This window comes from Saccostrea cucullata, unplaced genomic scaffold (assembly GCF_032062105.1).
Source record: "Saccostrea cucullata isolate Sc308-1 unplaced genomic scaffold, CSIRO_AGI_Scuc_v1 ctg1700, whole genome shotgun sequence".
NCBI lineage: Eukaryota > Metazoa > Mollusca > Bivalvia > Ostreida > Ostreidae > Saccostrea > Saccostrea cuccullata.
In genome coordinates, this window is record NW_026940251.1 from 65,370 (window position 1) to 86,056 (window position 20,687).

Consider the following 20,687-nt stretch of genomic DNA (forward strand, 5'->3'; position numbering starts at 1 on the left):
TTGCAATGATATTTTCCAACAGATTTACACATTAATCGTGAGTAGAATTTAAAGATAAAATAACAGTTTATCATGAAAATTTAACCAAAGGTCTACCTAAAAAAAAGGATGCACGTACGTTAGAGACTGCAGATGACAAAAGTGAAGAAAATCGTAAACAAAGACTAGTTTTATCTATGTACACAGGTTCAATCGATAGCCAAAAATCTGTTTGAAATAATTGTTTACATTGTAAATAAAATAATTATCATTTTACTTCCTTATTTTGTTCATTTTTATACATGAAAATTAGCAAGTAGAGTAGGTCATTTTATGATTTATACACTTAGATATTATTGCGCCGTGTGATTAGGTCACATATTGACCTCTGACCTTTGACAAACTTTATACAGAATTGAAGATATTTTCTCTCTGTATGTTTATATAATGGAGAGATACCACAAATGTATATATTTACAAAAGTATTTCTGTCTGACCGCAGTTTGCCCATTAATTAAAAAATGCAAAATATGGTTAGATATTTTAATGCAGAATTATATTTGAACAGAGACCTCAATTTTTAGCGCTCATTTTTAAGTATATTTAAGTGGTGATGATTTGGTGTTTTATTGCCCCCCCCCCCCACCCCACCTGTTGTTTTTAGTTTTCTTCCTTAGACGTCATATATTTTAATGGTAGGCATGTTTGATGTAGTTTTATTACCTTAAATAATGGCAATATCTGCTTATGGGTGATATTATATATAGTGAATATGTTTAATTTAAATGTTTCCAATTTTTTCATGTTCTTTTATATGCTACACTAAAACAAAGAAACGGGTTATAGATAGGAGTTATCCTTCCTAACTCAAACTTTTTTCCCCTTGCGATACACATCGATGTCTAAGGTAGGCTCTACCTGTAACTTGATTTCATGAAATCTAGAAGGTGTATATAAAGCAAATCTCATTTAGAATATGCCATTTTATGTAGATAGAGGAATGAAAATGACATTTGACCTTAAAATGTTGTATTTTTATTTTTAGGAGGAATTGCTAGATGTAAACAACACAAGACGCAGCTTTCTCTTTACATCAAAATATATGCAAATTCGCTAAAATACGCATCTTAAAAACACAAATTTATTCCATCATTTAACATTAAATTACGTTCTGCAAAAGTTTGTGCCAAAAACGATTCAGAAACACTGCAAAGTACAAAAGTCACTTGGTGAAAATTTGTGTGGGTTCTTCTCCTATAAAAAAAATGACTAGCGTAAATTAACCACGTGATTCATACATGTATAACTGCATTTGATTGGTCCAAACTATAAAATCTACCCGTAAATACAAGGGGCATCCGAAAGAGTACTCTCTATAATCGGCTCTTAAAACATTGCTGTGACGCCATGCCTTTGTTCTTGCAGTCTAAAAATTTACCTGTAGCCGTCCGATAATAATAATTACCAGTCCGAAAATATGTTATCGGACGGCAGTGATATAAAAAACGGACGGTATTTAAAAAACAAAAAGAAGATTGAAATAAAGGTTAAATACATGTATTTCCACAAACCCCAAAAAGTGTTAGGCAAAAAACTCAGGGAAAGCAAACACAAGGAGATTAGGTTGCTTCTAAAAAGCAAATCCATGAAAAAAACATTTTGAGTTTAAACCTTCCTCAAAATCAATACTTTTCACTTTTTAAAAGACAGTGATTTTGATTCAGCACTTTGAATAAGCGAATTTTAATTCATTTCTGAGAAAGAATCTTCAAATCTCCTAATTTTATAGGCTGCACTTTTAAAATCCGAGAATTTCCATGATATAAACTAAAACTTCAGAATAAAAAATCCGCATTTTTCTTTCCATATATGGTGATAGTAATAATTTCCTACAAAATTATGTCTGGATCAATGTCAATTTATGCACATTATAAATAACCCCCCCCCCCACCCCCAATAAAATCCTTCACCGCCATGACCCTTGTGCGGCTTAGTTAAACGACTGCCATGATATGGAATGAATGATGAGATGAAACAAGAGTTCACTCACTGTTTTTACTGTTTCATTTCTTTTATTTTATTATTAGACGGGTAGAAAACAATGGAAGCCTGAACTCCCATTGTGTTATTATCGAACTCCTCCGGGTAACTTTTGGACATTTAAATGGCAATGTTTTAAGTAAGATATATGCCTCATACTATTCTATTTGTAAAATTATCAGACAGTTTTCGACCCTAACGGGCCTCAAATAGTCTGATAATTTTACATATAGAACAGTATTCGGCATCTATCCATTACATACATTCACCTCTGTCATTGGCTCGCGTATATCACAGTGATAAACACGAATAATAGTTAAATTCATTTTAAATTCAATTTCTATACTTATGTCTGAGATTTGAGATAGACATTTACTAAATAAATTCAGAATATTTATTGAATTTGAAACAATCCTACAAATATCACGTTTTACAGTGGACTTTCAGATATCCGGACGCTTTTTCATCAGAACAGAATTTCAAAATGTTATTATGTCTTGTTTAACTGGTATTTCAGGTATCCGGGCGCTTCACATATCCGGACAAATTGACTAGGAACCAAAGCGTCCGGTTAAATGAGGCTCCACTGTATACGTCATGTCAAAAATCTTTACGTGAGCCCACTGCAGAGGTTTCTGAGAGATGAATGAACGACAACTCTGCATTGGAGATTGTCGAAAATTATAAAAAATATAAAATTTTGTATATAAAACAATTTATTGTACCAATGGATGTTTATTCATTGTTCGTGTAGGTCATTTATAAGACCACCTTGATTATGCCTCTGTAGTGTGAGGCAGCTGTCAAGACAATGATAATGATAAATTTGAAAAAAAAAATGCAACTTTACACTCAACGAATAGTCACAGGTTTAACAACATAAATAGCCTCTACAAATTAATTTTACTTTGAAACTGAATAGGAACTACTTAGTTGTAGAAGACAAACACCAAGATTAAAAACATTTTTTTATGAATAACAGTTTAGTACCAGACTATCTAATGGACATACTTCCAGATATGCGATGTAATACATATAGTGATTTATTTTAGTGAACACTTTGGCACTTTGATTTACTAAAGTGAACACTTTGACACTTTGATTGGTTACTATAAAACTTGGATTTACCATGGCGGTTAATATGGAAACTTTGATTTACTATGGTAAACACTTTGATTTACTACAGTGATAACTTTAAAAACTTTGATTTACTCTAGTGATCTCTTTGACATTATTGTGAACACTTTGAAAACTTTGATTTACTATAGTGATAACTTTGAGAGCCTGATTTACTATAGTTAACTAAAGTAAACTATAGTTTTCTTTAGTTAAATATACCACTTTTTGTTAGGGAAATCCTTGCAAATATCGGTAAATAGTTATTTTGAGCTTTATTTTCTTATTTGGATCAATTGGTTCGGAGCATCTGTAATGACGTCAAACCTCATTATGACCTCATTACCATATAATTTTCCGATCAATCCTTAACTGCATTGCGGACTGGCATAAGTATTTGAAGCTTAGAGATTTTACAATGTAACATGATTATATTTACCATAATGAAACACGAAATGTGTTTGTGATATATGAGTGATATTGAGAGAGAAAAAAAAATAATGCAGAATTACAAAGTCTAACTTTTTATGATATTATTAAAGTAATAAATAACCATATGAAGAATTTATTATTTTTCGTCTTTTGATAGAAAATATCTATGAAAAATGTTTGTGAAAAATGCATAAGAACAAGTGAACAGCCTTAGAGACCTACCGTAGTTAGCCATGTCTTCTTATCTTAGTCTAAACTATTGGGTTAAGGTCAATTGTATACTGCAAATTTCTTGCTGTAGATCTGAAATTATTAGATAAAATAAAATAGATTTGCACTTTATTCTTCGGAAGGTTTTTTGGTTTTCTTTTACTGTTGATGAGTTTATATTTTTCCAGTACTTTAAACATTTTCTTATAGCTGTTTGTAGTATGTTGATAAGATGATACACTGAAGCTCTGGGGTTATATTCCTGTTTTTCGGATTTGTCACTTTTTCGGAAATTAATCTTTTCCTCTTTAGATTTATGTAACCTTTTTCATCCCGGCTTCAATGATTCCGAGAGGATATTAATGTTCAAGCAGATTTTTTTAAAATTCATTCAGACGTTCATCTCTTGTTTTCTTGTCGCTAACTATAGTGCAGATTCTTCTGTCTAAATTGTAAGGGATCGAGAAAATGTCTAAAGTACTGGGAAAATATCAATTCATCATCAGTAAAATACAACCTAAAAACCTCCAGGTAATATTGCTCAAATCTATATTTCAACAACAGACATTGTACATGTAAAACTAAAGTGACAATATGGAGTGCGTTGATTAATTTTCAGAATTCCGAAGTAGAATTGTAGTTGATGCTGATTCCCTTATTTCCCTGCTCTCCAAATTTCGATCGATCCCGAGAAATTCTGTTATTTAAAAGCAAAACAAAGTATAAGTAAAAGAAAAGGTTTTGAATTTATTTTCAATGTATCGGATGATATTTCATATACTTTGTTTTGCTTTTAAATAACTGCGAAGTAAAAATCTGCAGCGAGTATAAGGCTAATGAAGGAAATTATCTTACTTTAGATGTTTTCGTTGAAGACTTACCTTTCTACTGATAAATATATACAATCAAAATTGTAATAGACCCATTGTTTTAAGTTTAATTAGTAAAATAGAGGGGATTAATTCTTCTCAACACATTGGTATTGGAGTTGTCCTTTATTTAATTTTTGATAAAGAGTTAGATTCCATGAACTACAAAAATTTAAACAATCCAAAATCAAGACTTGAAGTTTTAAAACGTATTGATGCTTTAAACCTAAAGGATGTATATATTGAAAATAACCAAAACTTGAAAAAAAAATTACATGGAGACGAAAAAACCCAATTAAACAAGCTAGGATTGACTTTTTCTTAATAACCGAATCTTTGTTCACTACGAGTCCTTGTATAACTTATGAGAATAGTTATCATTCTAATCACTCACCGGTTTTGTTAAGTTGTAAATTAAATGAGTTCCTAAAAGATAATGATGATATTCAATTTACTATTAGTGATAAACTTTTTCTTGATATTTTACTAATGCAATTTAAGAGGAAAATAAATCTCTTATTCCACTTACAAAAAGAAGGAAACAAATGAAAGAGAAAATCAATTAGAAAAAGAAATATTTGAATAGGAACAAAATTTAACAGAACAGTCAATAAATTAACTTGCAGAAAAACAAACAGAAGTAGAAGAAATAAAAAAAAAAATAAGGTTCAAAGGGCAATGCATCAAGTCAAAGGTTAAGTCGATTGAGGAAGGAGAAAAACCATCAAAATATTTTATTAGTTTAGAATCAAGAAACCATATCAGTAATCGAATTCCAAAATTTGAAAGAGATGATGGATCATTTGCTTCTTCTCAGAAAGATATTATAGAGGAAACAAAGGTTTTGTAAAAATGGGGTTAAAAGTTGAATCTGAAAATATTCATGAAAAATTAAAAATTTATAAAGATATTTCCAAGTTAAGTAAAGAGGAATCAAATAGACTTGAAGGACCAGTGACAAAATTCTAAAGTTCTAAATTTTCTAAAACAAATGAAAAATGATAAAATTCCAGGCCTCGTTAGATTTACTTGTGAGTTCTTCAAATTTTTCTGAAAAGATATGGGCTCTTTTAATACAAGAGCAATAAACAATTCATATAATGTATCACATTTTACTGAGTCAAATAAACGTGGAATTATACTTTGTATCCCAAAATCGGGAAAACCAAAGCAGTAAAAAAAAAATGGTGGCCTATTAGTCTTTTAAATGTAGTTTATAAAATATCTTCAGGTTGTATTGCTGAACGATTGAAAACAAAATTAGATACATTAATTAATAGAGATCAAACCGGATTTATAAAAGGTAGATTTATAGGGGAGAATATTAGATTGATATATGATTTGATGCATCAACATAATTGAATCAAGTACCTGGTTTACTAATGCATATAGTCTATGAAAAAAGCATTTGCTTCGATCTCATGGAAATTTATATATCAAACTTCGATCTTTTTCAACTTTGGATCATCCATTAAAATGGATTGACACTTACTACAATGGTATTAAATCATGTGTTATACAAAATGGTGTTATTTAAGACTATATATTTTCTCAAAGAGACTGTAGAAAAGGCGACCCATTTTCACCGTATCTCTTTTTGCTACATGCAGAAATACTTAGAATTCTAATTAGAAATAGAAAAGACATTAAAGACAACATAATCGAAGGCGAATAATATAAACTTTCACAATATGCTGATGATACATCTCTTATTTCAGATGGTTGACCTACATATATGGATGGTATTCTACGAGAACAAGATTTTTTTTTCAAATATTTCAAGTTTAAAAATAAACATCTTAAAAACAAAAATGGTTAGGATTGGAAGTAAGAAATATTCAAAGGAAGTTTTCACCATTCTCATTCAATTTAACTTTTGATTTGCCAGTAATAATATTTTCAGTTAATTTTGATGAAATGCTTGAATAAAATTACATGTCAAATCAAATGATATCAAAAAACTACTATGTAGTTGAATTATGAAGAAACCTATCCCAATTGGCAGATTAACAGTAATTAAAGCGCTTATATACCTAAACTAAATAATCTGATATGGAGGATTGAAATTCGAAGATTATACAGAATTTATTTTTGCACTTAAATCAAGTTGAGGTAGAAGACCGATTCACTCAGATGCAAAATGGGTAAAGTTGTTTAAATCTGAACTAAAAACAGACATTGAAAGCTTGTTGATAAGGGGCTCAGATTACATTCTAAATTTAACAAAAAATTTAACAAAATTTTTTGGAAAGAGGTCCTTAATTCCTGCTTCATAATGTTTTCTTTGATGAAGCAGATTGGTATAAAATATTTGAACATTCAAAGTTACTCAGGAATCCAAATTTCACTGGCTACAATTTCAAAAATTACACAAAATTATTCCAACAACTTATTACCTTTTTTGATTGAAGTTGATTGATTCACCAGCTTGTACATATTGTTTAAGTGACATAAAAACAGTTGACCTCTTGTTTGTAGAATATTTCAAAGTAAAAGATTTATGATGTAGGATTCAAGAATGGGTTTTGGAAAAAATTAAGATTCATTGTAATTTTGATAAACTAGGAATACTTTTTGGTAACTATGAGAACAGGAATACATGTAAATTTCAAAACTTGATAATACTTATAATAAAAAAAGATTATTTTTGCTGGTATATATAAAAGTGTTTCAAAATTTCAGTATTGATATCCTAATAAAGAGGATTATAGATAGAATTCTTACAGAAAAAAGTTTTGTTATTACAAGGTTGTAGACATATACTAGAATATTATAGGCATTTACAATGAATCTGTGATGTACCTAGAAAAAAGCATCTATTTTTATCACGGAATATAATTATGTGCTAATTCTAAGGATTTAATTATTTGATTGTAAATATTTGAATTCATTTTTCTACTACTGCTGACCCCCCCCCCCCCCCCTTTTGTTTTTCTATATAAAAAAAAAAACTTTCACGGTTACAAGTAAATTTTGTACTGTTGTAAAAAACGAAATTATCGAAATTTACCGTGTATATGTATGTGTGTTCATATGTGATTGCGCCCATGAGAAAAGGGTCCTTATGGCATTTTCACTAAAACAGAGAAATAACGTCATAAAGACGTGACGTTGCAGACTGACGGTGAACTTCGACGCATATTTTTTTAACCACGTGTTTTGACGTCTGACGCATCCAGAGTTTTTATAGCTGTTTCCAACATGTGGAATTTATTTTCATGTATAATTTAATTTAATCAATATCTGAATCTCCTAATCCACTGATTTTAATAGATATATATAAATAAAAACATTTAGAACTGGTTTCTTAACAAACATTATTAAATACGTTTCTATAATACCAATAGTTTTCCTACATGCGTAATTAAATGCATGTATAGAAGCTGTAGACAAGGTGTTTTCTGATAGCATATTGAACCTCAATTACACTCTAGATAAATTTTATTTACATATTTTTACAATTTTTAGAATACATCTTAGACAGGGTATATCGTAAAAAATATTGCAAAGGAAAAATGTCTTCCTACTTCTTTGAGATCCGCTCCACAACTCTCAAATACACATCGCGATCGCGTCGATCACATGTAAACATTGATTCATCGGTGCAGACTGCTTAAACTGTTGTTAAATTGTTTGTACAAATGTTGAAACTAAACATACATCTTCCACGTTTTTTTTTAAATCTAGCAAGAATGTGTAAGAACGATAGTTAAGATTATTTGTATTTTCTATAAATAAAAATAGGAGAGATAACTCTGATGTCAACAATCGATGTAACAGGGGTACCAGACAGGGACATTCATTATTTAAATTGCGTACTTTTTCACATTTCAGCTGGATGTTCGCATGAATTTTCTCCCGGATTATAAAAGAGATATTTTATGACCAAATAAAAAACTTTTAATCGTCATCATAATTATGAATCTTTAAATAAAAAAATATTGTTGTACTTAGGGAAAAAAGGTTAATGTAGAAAAAGGAAAAACAAAGAAGAAGAAAAAAGAAAACTGCAAAATTGAACAGACTTCATTTTTTTTTTTCAAATCTCTTATCTATAGCTTTTTTGGCATGAAATAATTTCATGACAAATTCCATTTTTAAAAAATAATAAACATGTAGAGTGTCTACCTTATGATCATGATTAAATAAATTAAAATTTAAAAATGTTGTTTTGTCTTATATTCTTGTTGCACAAAGACACTTCAATTTAGAGAAATTAAAACAAGCAAAAAACATCCGAATGAAAAAAAAAATGTTCTAAATGTTTTAACTTAAATAGAGCTGGTCAAGTAAATCTGATGAGAGAGAGAGAGAGAGAGAGAGAGAGAGAGAGAGAGAGAGAGAGAGAGAGAGATAGGATGTAGGGTAGATAAAAATATTTATATTGAATCTTTTTATCTAATAATGAGAAATGTGAAACTCTATTGAAAAAGATGAGTTTTCAAAACAAATGAAATAATAAATGAAAGAAAATATCATTTTTGTTCTCTAAACTATATGTACATGTATAGCTATTTATTTTCAAGATCTCCAAATTTAATATACATGTAACTCTTTGGTACTTACGTGTTGTTGTTTTTTTTTTCATACGGAGTTCAAATGTTTTAAGCATTATCTGCAAATTAATTCTTTAAGCCATGCCGAACTTTGTCTTTCATAAAAGCTCGATCAGCATTGAATGTCTCTTAACAGATCAATTATCATGCTAAAAACTCAATCACCACTGAACTTATAATCTCATTGCAGTTATCAGTGTGGAGTAATATACTGTTCAACCTGCCATCAAATTATGGATTAATATTATTAATTATGCTCAAAAATTATTTATTTGTTTTGGTTGATAAAAGAATCTTTATAAGTTCAGGGTCAGGTTTTATTTCTACATGTAAATGCTAACAGAAAATAAAATTCAATGCTGAAAATACATGACATAAAACCGCAACAATATGCTTGCATTTTGTTTTATTTTGGCTGCAGTGCAGGGGATGAGGGTGGGGGTGTCCTTATAATATTTTCGTAACATGTAGGCTTTACAAGACTCTGGCTTAGCATATCCAAGCTTCTGGCACCAGGCACGTAGCATCATTTTTGAAAGGGGGGGGGGGGGCAGCCAGAGAATTTTTTTTACTTCCCTGAAAAAGTTGACAAGCAAAAAAAAAGGTTAATGTTGCACAAAGTCTAAAATCCTATTTCTTGGGGAGGGTGGGTTAGAGGCTAACTTTTTTCAGTATTAATTTTTATACTACGTTTTCCGTGCATAACTAATAATGGGGGGGGGGCAACCAAACTTTCAATTATCAATTCCTATAGTATAAGTAAATTGTAAGGTTGGGGAAAAAAGTGAAGGGCCAAGCCCCCCCTGCCCCCCCCCCCCGCTATGTCCCTGGGCACGGGACCAGAATGGAATTCATACTCTTTAAAACAATTAGAAAACAACATTACAATGAAGGATATTTTTTTTAATTAGGTCGTAAATAATATGATGATTTTCTAAGATGTTTACATCCCTACAAAAATCTGACATTTCAAAGCTCAGCCAGTTCACAGACAATTGTCAGGAAATATATTATACAAAACAGTCATATTCAACTGACTGTATATTTAGGCATAAACAATTACATGTTATTAATCTTTAACCCACCCCTACCCCAACAAAAGTTATACATATTCATGTTAACCGTAAATGGCATCTTTAATTTAATTCAATGGGTGTGCTTCTGAAACCATCCATTTCATAAAATAAAACCAGATCTTTTTTTTACTTTTAGGGTATCATTATATACATGATTAACAATACTGAATTCATAGCAATTCAGTTCCAGGCTCATAATGTTTATGATCGCTGTGCGATTTTGAAAATGGCAATGCTCAGAATTAGAGGTATACAAATATAAAATGAAGAATAATAGGCAGCATTATTTCAAACCTAAATAAAAAAGTGAATCTGCAAGTTGTAGGGTTTAATGGTACGGGGTGCACCTAAAACTTTTGAAGTAAAAAAAAAATTTTTTTCATTTATTTTAACTCGTGTTCACAATAATTGTAAGTTTCAGCTATTGAGATTTTTTACCCCCCCCCCTTCACCAACATACACATAATCCTACAAATGTTAATCCTGGGTTTATCTATAGTGTAAATGATTGCGGATTATAACTCATTCATTTGTTTGTAAAATTTTCACCTTTTGATTGGTTAATATTAAAATATTTTTACTGCTAGACTGAAAAATATTTCGTGTATCCTTTATATTTTCAAAAAAGCAGGGTCATTATTGACCCAATGCAGACCGACAACCTTATAGATGCAGTGAATCAACCGAATTTCCTTTTTATTTACTGCCTATTGTGTATCGTAATTACATGTTACATGTACCACACTTCACAATTTTCTGTCTTTATATAAAATTTAGAAAGAAAGAACAATCAATAAATTTTCACTTCGCAGTAGCATTAAAGTAGCGTAATGTTGTAATTTAAAAAGAAAAATAATTTTGACATATATGGTGAATAAAAATATATCGTAAATACTGAAATCTTGACCTATCGAGAGCAATGTTTAAATTAAAATAATTTTCGAATGAATTCTACAGGCTTATCAAATGACTCTTGCATGGATTACCAGTAAATATTTTGTATGAGAAAATAATTGTTTAAAAAAAAATGAATGCATGTTGCCCGCTGTTCAGGTTTCCCCCTGGTGTCATAGAAAAGTGAAATGTAAAACAAACACTCACTCATAATACTATACACCACTGATAAATCCATAATATATATAACTATTAAATAATTATTAATAATTAAGAGACAATGAGATAAAAATAATGTGCATGGGAAAATATCAATTATTTCACAACTATTAATCACCTTAGTAAAATTACAGAAGAAAATCATTTAACGTTCACTCTGAAAACGTTTTACGTTGTTGAAAAACATGACGTCATTATTAACCTGTTAAAGTATATTTGATAAAAGTAAAGAAAAAACCTACTTAGAGTAGACGTAGGACCATAAAAATTCATATTTGACAACTTCTAACCTTACTCTATCAGAATACGTGAAAAACTCAAAATGCATAAAAATTGCCATAAGGACCCTTTTCACATGGGCGCAATCATGTTTTACTTATATATATTGTAGTATTTGAACATGTTATTGTATTTGTGATCGGGATCGAAATTCAAATTATTTTGTCAATGCACAGTAAGTTGCCTTTAGATAAAGAATTAAAATAATACGTGTTCTGTCTTTTGGCGCATTGAATGGTGTTTCCCAGGATATTACTGTGGCGACGAGGTGGATATTTCGAGGCATAAAGGTGTCGGAGACATTTGTGCATAAACAAAAATGGCGCATATCGGGAAACTCGGAGAATTCATCGACGGTAAGGAGACATTTGTGAACTACATGGAGAGGATGAAGCAGTATTTTGAAGCAAATGAAGAAAAAAAAAAGAGAGAAAATGGTACATGTAGCAGTTTTTCTGTCGGAAATTGGACCAACGAAGTATGGTGTCCTAAAGAATCTACTTCAGCCTGCTTTGCTGAAAGAAAAGTCCTTTCAAGACATAGTAAAAACTCTCACAGACTACTCAAAGTAAAACCTTGAGTGATTTCCGAACGCTTCAAATTCAACAAGAGAAAACAGAGAGAAGACGAGACAGCAAATGAGTATATGTGCGAGTTGAAGAACTTATCAAAATATTGTGAATTTTGGGACTTTTTAAAGGAAGTGCTGAGAGACAGACTTGTTTGTAAACTAAGATCTGAAGAAATTCAAAAGAAATTACTGTCCGAGGCAGACCTCACTTTTGAAAAAAAAAGCAATACAGATGGCTACAGGAATGTAAACTGCGGAAAAGTATACTTTGTCATTCACCGGTAATTCTACACCAGTTCATTATTTGAAATCAAAGCCAAATCATTAGAGGGACAGAAAAAAAAGCGAAGCCCATTGTGACAGTAAGACAGTGTTTTTGTTTGTGGGGGGAAAACATGATGCAGATACATGTGAATTTACGAACACAAAGTGTTTCAAATGTGATAAGATTGGACATTTGGCAAAGAAATGCACACATGAAAAGGGTAATCCAAAGTTTAATGGAAAATCTATTCTATATGTGAATGAGTACTCAAAATTTGATCACAGTGATGAATATCATCATAAAGAACATAGTATATACTCTGTTTTCAACACAGAAACATCAAGCAAACAAAGGACTGTTCGGTTGACCTAGAGCTAGGAGACAAACTTGTGAAGTTTCAGATCGACACAGGCAGTATGAGAACAATAGTGAATGAAGCAGTCTACAGACGTAGAATCTGAGTATGAGCTCAAGATATCATCAGCATCGCTTTAATCCTATACCAAGGAGTAAATTGCAATTCTAGGTGAATTTGATGTGACTGCCAAGTATGGTGAACGATGTGTGCCTCGAATGTTACTTCTTACAGTTCAAGGAAACCAGTCCTGTCTTCTAGGAAGAGATCTGTTGTCAAGGATCAAACTGAATTATGAAAACATTTTCTCAGTGAAAAGTGGATCGGTAGATACCTTACGTAAGGAGTATGAGGATTTATTCGAGAATTCAGATCCAATAAAAAACTTCAAGGCTCAGATTAGAATCAAAGAACAGTGCCAACCAATTTTTCCAAGGCCCTTCCAGCCCCCTATGCCCTCAAGGAAAGAGTGGTGATTTGAAGAATTTGAAGAAGCTCGAAGAAAGAGGAGTGATTTATCCTGTAAAAACAAGTGAGTAGGCCGCGCCGATAGTGGTGGTCCCAAAACCAGGTAAATCCGTGAGACTTTGTGGTGACTACAAAGTCGCTGTAAATCGTGTCATCAGCGAAGAACAGTATCCTTTATCTAAAACGGATGATATGTTTGCGACTCTAGCAGGAGGAGAGAAGTTAACAAAACTTGATTTGCGTCAGGCATATTCTCAGTTGGAGCTGAGTAGTGACTCGAAAGAGTATCTCACAGTGAATACCCACTTAAGACTTTATCGTTATAGAAGACTAGCCTACGGGGTGTGTTTATCTAGTGCCATTTTCCAAGGAGTAATTAACAAGATTTTAAGCGGACTTCCGTATGTAGTATGCCGCATTGATGATATCCTGATCATAACTCCAGATGATGATTCTCATGTCAAGACCATCCAAGAAGTGTTTCACCGTCTGCGAGAGCACAAATGTATCTTCATGGCTGATCAAGTGATATACATGGGATTTTTGTGGACAAACAGGGGATGCATCCTACAGATGAGAAAATTGCTGCAACACGTGATGCTCCAAGGATGTAAAGGTAGTAAATGCATACTTAAGACTCTTGAACTATTATGGATCATTCTTACCAAATTTAAGTACTGTGCTACATCCTTTACACCAATTACTGAAAAAAGGGGAAAATTGGTCATGGACAGACAAGTGTGAAGAGAGTTTCGAGGACGGCAAACAGATGATTACGAAAGGAAAACTGTTAGTTTTTTTATGATATGAACAAACTTCTTCGTATAGCATGTGATTCTCCGGCATATGACCTTGGAACTGTAGTGTCTCACATTATGGATGCTGGATCAGAGAGGCTCATTGCCTTTGCTTCAAGGACTTTGAATTCCAGTGAACGTAACTATGCACAAGTGGAAAAAAGAAGCGTTGTCCATCATATTTGGGGTGGAAAAATTCCACAAATACCTGTATGAAAGGACATTTACTCTTATCACAGATAACAAGCCAACAAGCCATTGGTCACTATTTTAGGACCAAAGAATGGAGTACCAACCTAAGCTGCTGAGAGAATGCAGAGATGGGCTCTCATACTATCAGGATACCAGTACCAAATACAGTATCGAGCATCACAGGAAAATGGAAACTGTGATTCATTATCGAAACTTCCTATTTCAGATAACCAGGCACAGGAAGATTATGAAGAAATCTACTTCTCTGAACTGGATGATATAGAACTTCCAGTTTCGAACACTGACATTTATAAAGCAACAAAGATGGATCCGGGGCTATCTAAGGTACATAAACTTACCTTAACTGGATGGCCAAATCACAATGCAGATCCAGAACTTCAACCATTCTTTGAGAGGAGGATATCTTTGAGTGTAGAGCAAAGAGTTGTGTTATTGGGAATTCGAGTTGTGATTCCTAAGACTTTGATAAAGCGCATACTCGAAGAACTTCATGAGGAACACTTGGGAATGTGCAGGTCACTAGCGCGTAGATATCTATAGTGGCCAAACCTAGATAAGGACAAAGAGGAAGTTGTCGAAAACTGTCCATCATGTATGTCTGTAAGAAAGTCTAAAATCAGCACCACTGCATCCCTGGATCTGGGCTATGAGACCATTTCAGAGCATACATATTGATTATGCTGACTACAAGGGTCAATCCTTACCTATTGTTAATGATAGCTACTCTAAGTGGATAGACGACATTCCATTAAGATCCATGACAAGCTTAATGACAACTGTCAAGCTCAGAATGCTGTTTGCATCGAGAGGACTACCGGAAGAGATAGTAAGTGATAACGAGACACAATTCACATCAAGTGAATTTAAGGTGTTTGCACGACTGAACGGAATAAAGCACAAATTGGTACTACCTTACCATCCACAGTTAAACGGATTTGCTGAGAGAGGTGCGCAGATTGTTAAAAAGGCAATGCAATGTAAGGAAGCTGATGGGAATCCGCACTCCCTCGAACATAAATTGGCTGACCTACTTCTTAAATACAAGAAAACACTATAAACTACCACAGGAGTTGCTCCTGCATGCAGAGCTTTTCCTAAAGACGCAGCACAGTTAAGGTTACAAATGGAAATATCGACGATTTTTAAAGATAAAAATACATACTTTATTAGGATGGGCGATTCTTTTTAGGAATTCACTGATATCAAAAAAATGAAATGTGGTTTAAATCTACATGTTGGGGACATTTAGATTTTTTATTTAGACTTGTCATGTGATGTCGACGTCACATGACTTTGGCAATTTTACTTGCAGTTTAGAGGTCATCTACAAATTTCAATATTGCAAGGGCATAACCAAGTTAAAAATCTTAGTTTATTTTATAATAATTTTCAACACTATATGTAGTTTGTGAAAAGTGCTGCGAACCTATATAGATTCCTTTTTTTAATTGGTAAAATTTAATTTGTTGGACGGCAGGTTGAATATTTTGCTGGTCAACTACATTAAATATAGCTATAATTAATCTATTTGCAAAATTTCAAGAAGTTCGCAGCACTTTTCAAATATCTTAATGCTTCTTGAGTTTATGTATAAAATTTTGACAAGATACATGGAGGGTATGCCCTTGCAATAAATTGATTTATTAGGTCCCATCCATTACTTTTCCAATGAATCTGCATACAAACACACGACATTATCGCTTGTCTGGAGAATGCACGTACAGTTTATAAATAAAATACTAAAATAGACATCAGATCCAAGTTAACGGCTTTTTATTTTACTGCAAATAATATTTTATTTGAGAACAAAAGACATTTTTAATTGTACAAAATGTGACTTGATCAGCCTTTCACTGTGTACAAACTGCGTCATTTTTGCGAGATGATGTCACATTGACAAGTGCATTGCGATCGATGCATCGTTTATATACTGTTGTGTGGGATTTAACAAACGACAAAACTGCATGTAATAGTAAGTTTGTATGTAGTATACAGCTATCCAGCTGTTTGAAATAGCAAATAATTTCATTTTGTGGTATTTTGAAGACCCTATATTACGTGTGACGTCATAGTAAACATTTCCCGTACAAATTAGGCCCCGCCTCTTTACTGTAACCTTAACTGTGCTGCGGAGGCAGCTTAGAACCAACCTGTCTGTAATAAAACCTTGCACTGGAAAACGAGTGTAAAATTATCAGCAGAAAATTAAACAAAACCATGACAGAGGAGTCTTTCAAGTAAAAAAAATTCCACACTGGGGAGAAAGTACAGGTGAAAACAACTATTCAAGCTGGCAAATGGAAATGGATTCCAGGCAATGTTCACAAGGTGATGGGACCTCTGACATATCTTGTGAGGGTTGGCAAATGGACTCGGTATTGTCTTTGCGATCATTTGCTTAGTTGTAAAGCTAATCTTCCACAGGAAAAAACAGAACATCGAAATCTTCGACTCCACTGTAGATGTCAACTTTACATTCATTCATGCAGGTGTAACATCTCCGTCAAATGCACCTGAACACATTCCACATTTCAGAGCTCAAAACCAGTCGCCAAACCCGAGTGACAATCAAACCATTTCTTCAGCTGACTCTCCGCCGTCCAATCAAAATATACCCGTTCCAATAACACCAGTCAAGCGTTATCCCGCACGTGAACGAAATTCAACCAAAAATTTAAATACTTACTTTTGAATTGAAAGGATCATTCTCTATAAGGCCGTTTTTCGGCCTACAATGACTTCAAATTTTCAAATAGTATTTCTTCCCTTAAAAATTGCACGAATCACTAGGCTTATGTTCCAATTTAATGATAAATATTGGTTGGTTAATGATTTTTCAGTATTTTTAATGATATAGGGTCAAAAAGTAAGGTACTATCGGTCCGTATTAGCATTAGAGTAATGGGAAAAAACAAGAGGGTGGTTAAATAACTCCTATGCATGTCATAACCACCTTTAACCAACACCAAAATTTGCATGTACATTTCTTATAAACATAAAAAGTGACTACCAAATTATGAATTTGGATAAAGGTGGTTATGACACCTAAATAAAAACTTTTCACTTTATTTTTACGATATTTTCTGAAAAAGTTTACTATTCACAAAGAAGGATATCAGCTTATGTAGATTATTTCTTTTTATAAACTTTTGGTTAGAGTACAATTTTCTGTTGATTTACGAAGATTTATATCAGCCATGCATATTTACTAAAAAAATGTGAACTTTTTACTTTAAAATCTAAAAATCAAAGGACTGAGAAGACTGGATGTCATGAAATTACAAGTGGTGACGTTTCTTTGAAATGTCTGATAAAAATTAAGAAATAAAAACTTTTTATAGAATACAATGTGTGAATATGAGTTATCTTTTATATTTATAATGATAGTTATAGTTAGTATATCTATATATGCTACTTCTTTGAATTTTATTATGAGTACTCCATATATTCTTTAAATTGTTTTTCCTTATGAGTACTATATATGTTCTAGAAATGATGAAAGGAATCTTTGTTGAAGCGGTAATATGCATTTATTATTTGTGTTATAGACTTTTTTCCTATGGGTACACACATATGGAATGTTTATATGGACACTTCCGTACGAGTATCATGTGATCCATATTTTGTTAAATGGGTCTTAATTATGAGAGGACTCAATCTATTATTCATCACACTTCTTTGATATCATCGATATATAAGTTACGATAGTCCTGTCTTAGAAAATAAACTGGTAAAGAGGAGAGGGATTCCTAAATGTAATATGTGATCGATATAATTGAATGTTGCTTTACCCCATTTAAGGATTTTTCAATCAGATAAAGAAATCATCCACTTAAGGTCAAGTGTTTATAAATGCATAGTTGCATTAATAACCAATAACCGAAGGGATGGGCCCCCTTTTTTTTTTTTTTTTTTTAAAAAGAAGATTATATCCAAAAGACCGATGTTATTTAATTTTAATGCTAATGACTAAAGGTATGGCACTGTCACTATCCGTGCTAAACAAGTTTTTGACGCTGCACTTGGAAAGAGGCTGAATTCAACCAAACAGGTTTCAAGAGTGGGAAAGGAGAATAAAACCCCAAAGGTCCATTTTGTACCTGTGATGTTGTAGAACTCTTAAGTCCGTACACTAGTATATACGAAATTAAAACTTCAGAATCAGATATGCACAGTTGAAGGAACTGTTAAAATTCTGCTCCATTTTATGCTGTGCCGTTAGACCAAAGGGGGGGGGGGGGGGGGGTCTCAACTTTTATGCATGTAAATACATAAAGTTTAGATGGCATTTTTAATTGAATATAATGGCAACACGAGTAATTAAATAAAAGCAAAGCCATTTTTCACAACGTTATTTCATTTAGCTTAGAGATGTATATTTTAATGCAACTGCTATATGTATTGACTATTTACATGTGTATGGATAGTCAACATGTACTTGTACTGATATTCTTATGCTGTTAATTCTTTATTTTTGGCAATTGTTGAATTTCTTTTCTTAATTACTACTTCAGTTTTATTTAATCACAATCAAAATCCATTCAGTTCTTTCAACATTTGATACATAACTCTTAGAGCTCAAAAGAACATTAGAAACCTCATTTCTAACATGGTTATTTTATGCGTAAAATAAGTACCACATCTATAGAAATGATATACAATTACAATATAATTATATATGATATAATACTTTTCAATAAATTGCAAATCAAACTTTTTCAGCAGTATTCAGTGTGAATTTTGTAAAGATTTACGTTCAAAATATGCAAAATGTGGATGCATGGGAATTCTTGTCATAAAAAGTATCTTAAACCTTAAATTCAAAAAATCTTTGAATTTATTACTTTGGTCTGATGTATTTCCGACATAAATAAACAATTTTTGATTATTTACATCCAGAAACATGCATAAAAGCTTGATTTAAATACACCTACCCTCAATTTTTCTTTCACTGACGGCCATTTTTTATCTCTAAATCACGTGACTTAGATGATCGATGTTGAAAAACAAACATCAAAATCATGAACAAGAATGATTAAGGTAATATAAAATCACATTTTAAAATGGTTTTATCGTAGGCCGGAAAATGGCCTTATAGAGAATGAACCTTTGCTATATTGACTTGATAAAGTTATTGACTGGCTAAAATTAATTTGAAGATTGATTTGATTGGTAGTAAAGTTTTGAGGGGGATCAAATGTAAGAGGGAAGGAGTGTGGTAGTTGTACATGTAAGTGTATTTTTGATCGGGATCGAGATTCAAATTACTTTGTTAATGAATAGTGAGTTCCCTTAAGATAAAGAATCAAAATAACATGTGTTCTGTCTTTTGGCGCACTGAATGGTGTTTCCCAGAAGATTACATATATATAATTTGCTTTATATACATGTGAAGCCAATAAAGAAAACAAAACAAAAAAACAAAATACACAACCAAGGTAATCCTTTTTTGTGGGGGGGGGGGCAAAATTCAGATATATCGGTGGAAAAGCTGGGCATAAATAAAGTGGACCCAAAAATCATTAATATTTCAAGCAAGATGTTAACTCAAGAGGAAAAAGAATTATAAGAACAGGGCTTAAAATTTGCACCAACGCCCAACCCCGGCAATCAAAACCAAGAAAAGGATGTACAGCTGTAGATGAATTCTTTAGAAAACTACGTTAAAGAGAAATTTTTAGACGGGTTAATAATAAATGACGATTGCATTGTGAGAAATAAAAAAGGAACCACAATACAAAAAGGACGTAACAATGATTTAATTGACTATATAGATGTTCTGAAATCCACAAATCGTCTTTTCTAAACAAACAAGAGGCCCAGGGGCCACAGCGCTCACCTGAGCACATCGGGATTGAATTTAATCCCCCCTCCAGGTGTTCATCATTTGAAAAAACTACAATCTACACTACCTGAGGATGATTCCATATAAATATCACTAATCATAGCTTTGAAGTACTTGAAAAAAAAAGGTTTTTAAAGGTTTCCTTATATATCCTTATGTAAAACTTGGGTCGGCCATTTTGGCCCCACCCTAGCCCCGGGGGTCATGATTTGAACAAACTTGAATCTACACTACCTGAGGATGATTCCACATGAGTTTCATCTTTCCTGGCCCAGTGATTTTTGAGAAGGATTTCTAAAGATATTTCCTTTATTTTCCTATGTAAAACTTGGGTCGGCCATTTTGGCCCCAAACTTGCCCTGTGGGTCATCATTTGAACAAACTTGAATCTACACTACCTGAAGATGATTCCACATGAGTTTCATATTTCCTGGCCCAGTGGTTCTGGAGAAGAAAGTTTTTAAAGATTTTTCCTATATATTTCTATGTAAAACTAGGGTCGG

General features: G+C 32.4%; 1 long non-coding RNA gene across 1 annotated transcript in view; it reads right to left on the bottom strand.

The window, feature by feature from the left end:
* The window catches only part of LOC134255038 (uncharacterized), a 72,531-nt gene that overhangs the window by 48,412 nt on the left and 3,432 nt on the right, over positions 1-20,687 (bottom strand). The window contains exon 2 of the long non-coding RNA XR_009989433.1: positions 3,790-3,870. This is a non-coding gene — a long non-coding RNA (uncharacterized LOC134255038). The remainder of the gene's footprint in view (positions 1-3,789; positions 3,871-20,687) is intronic.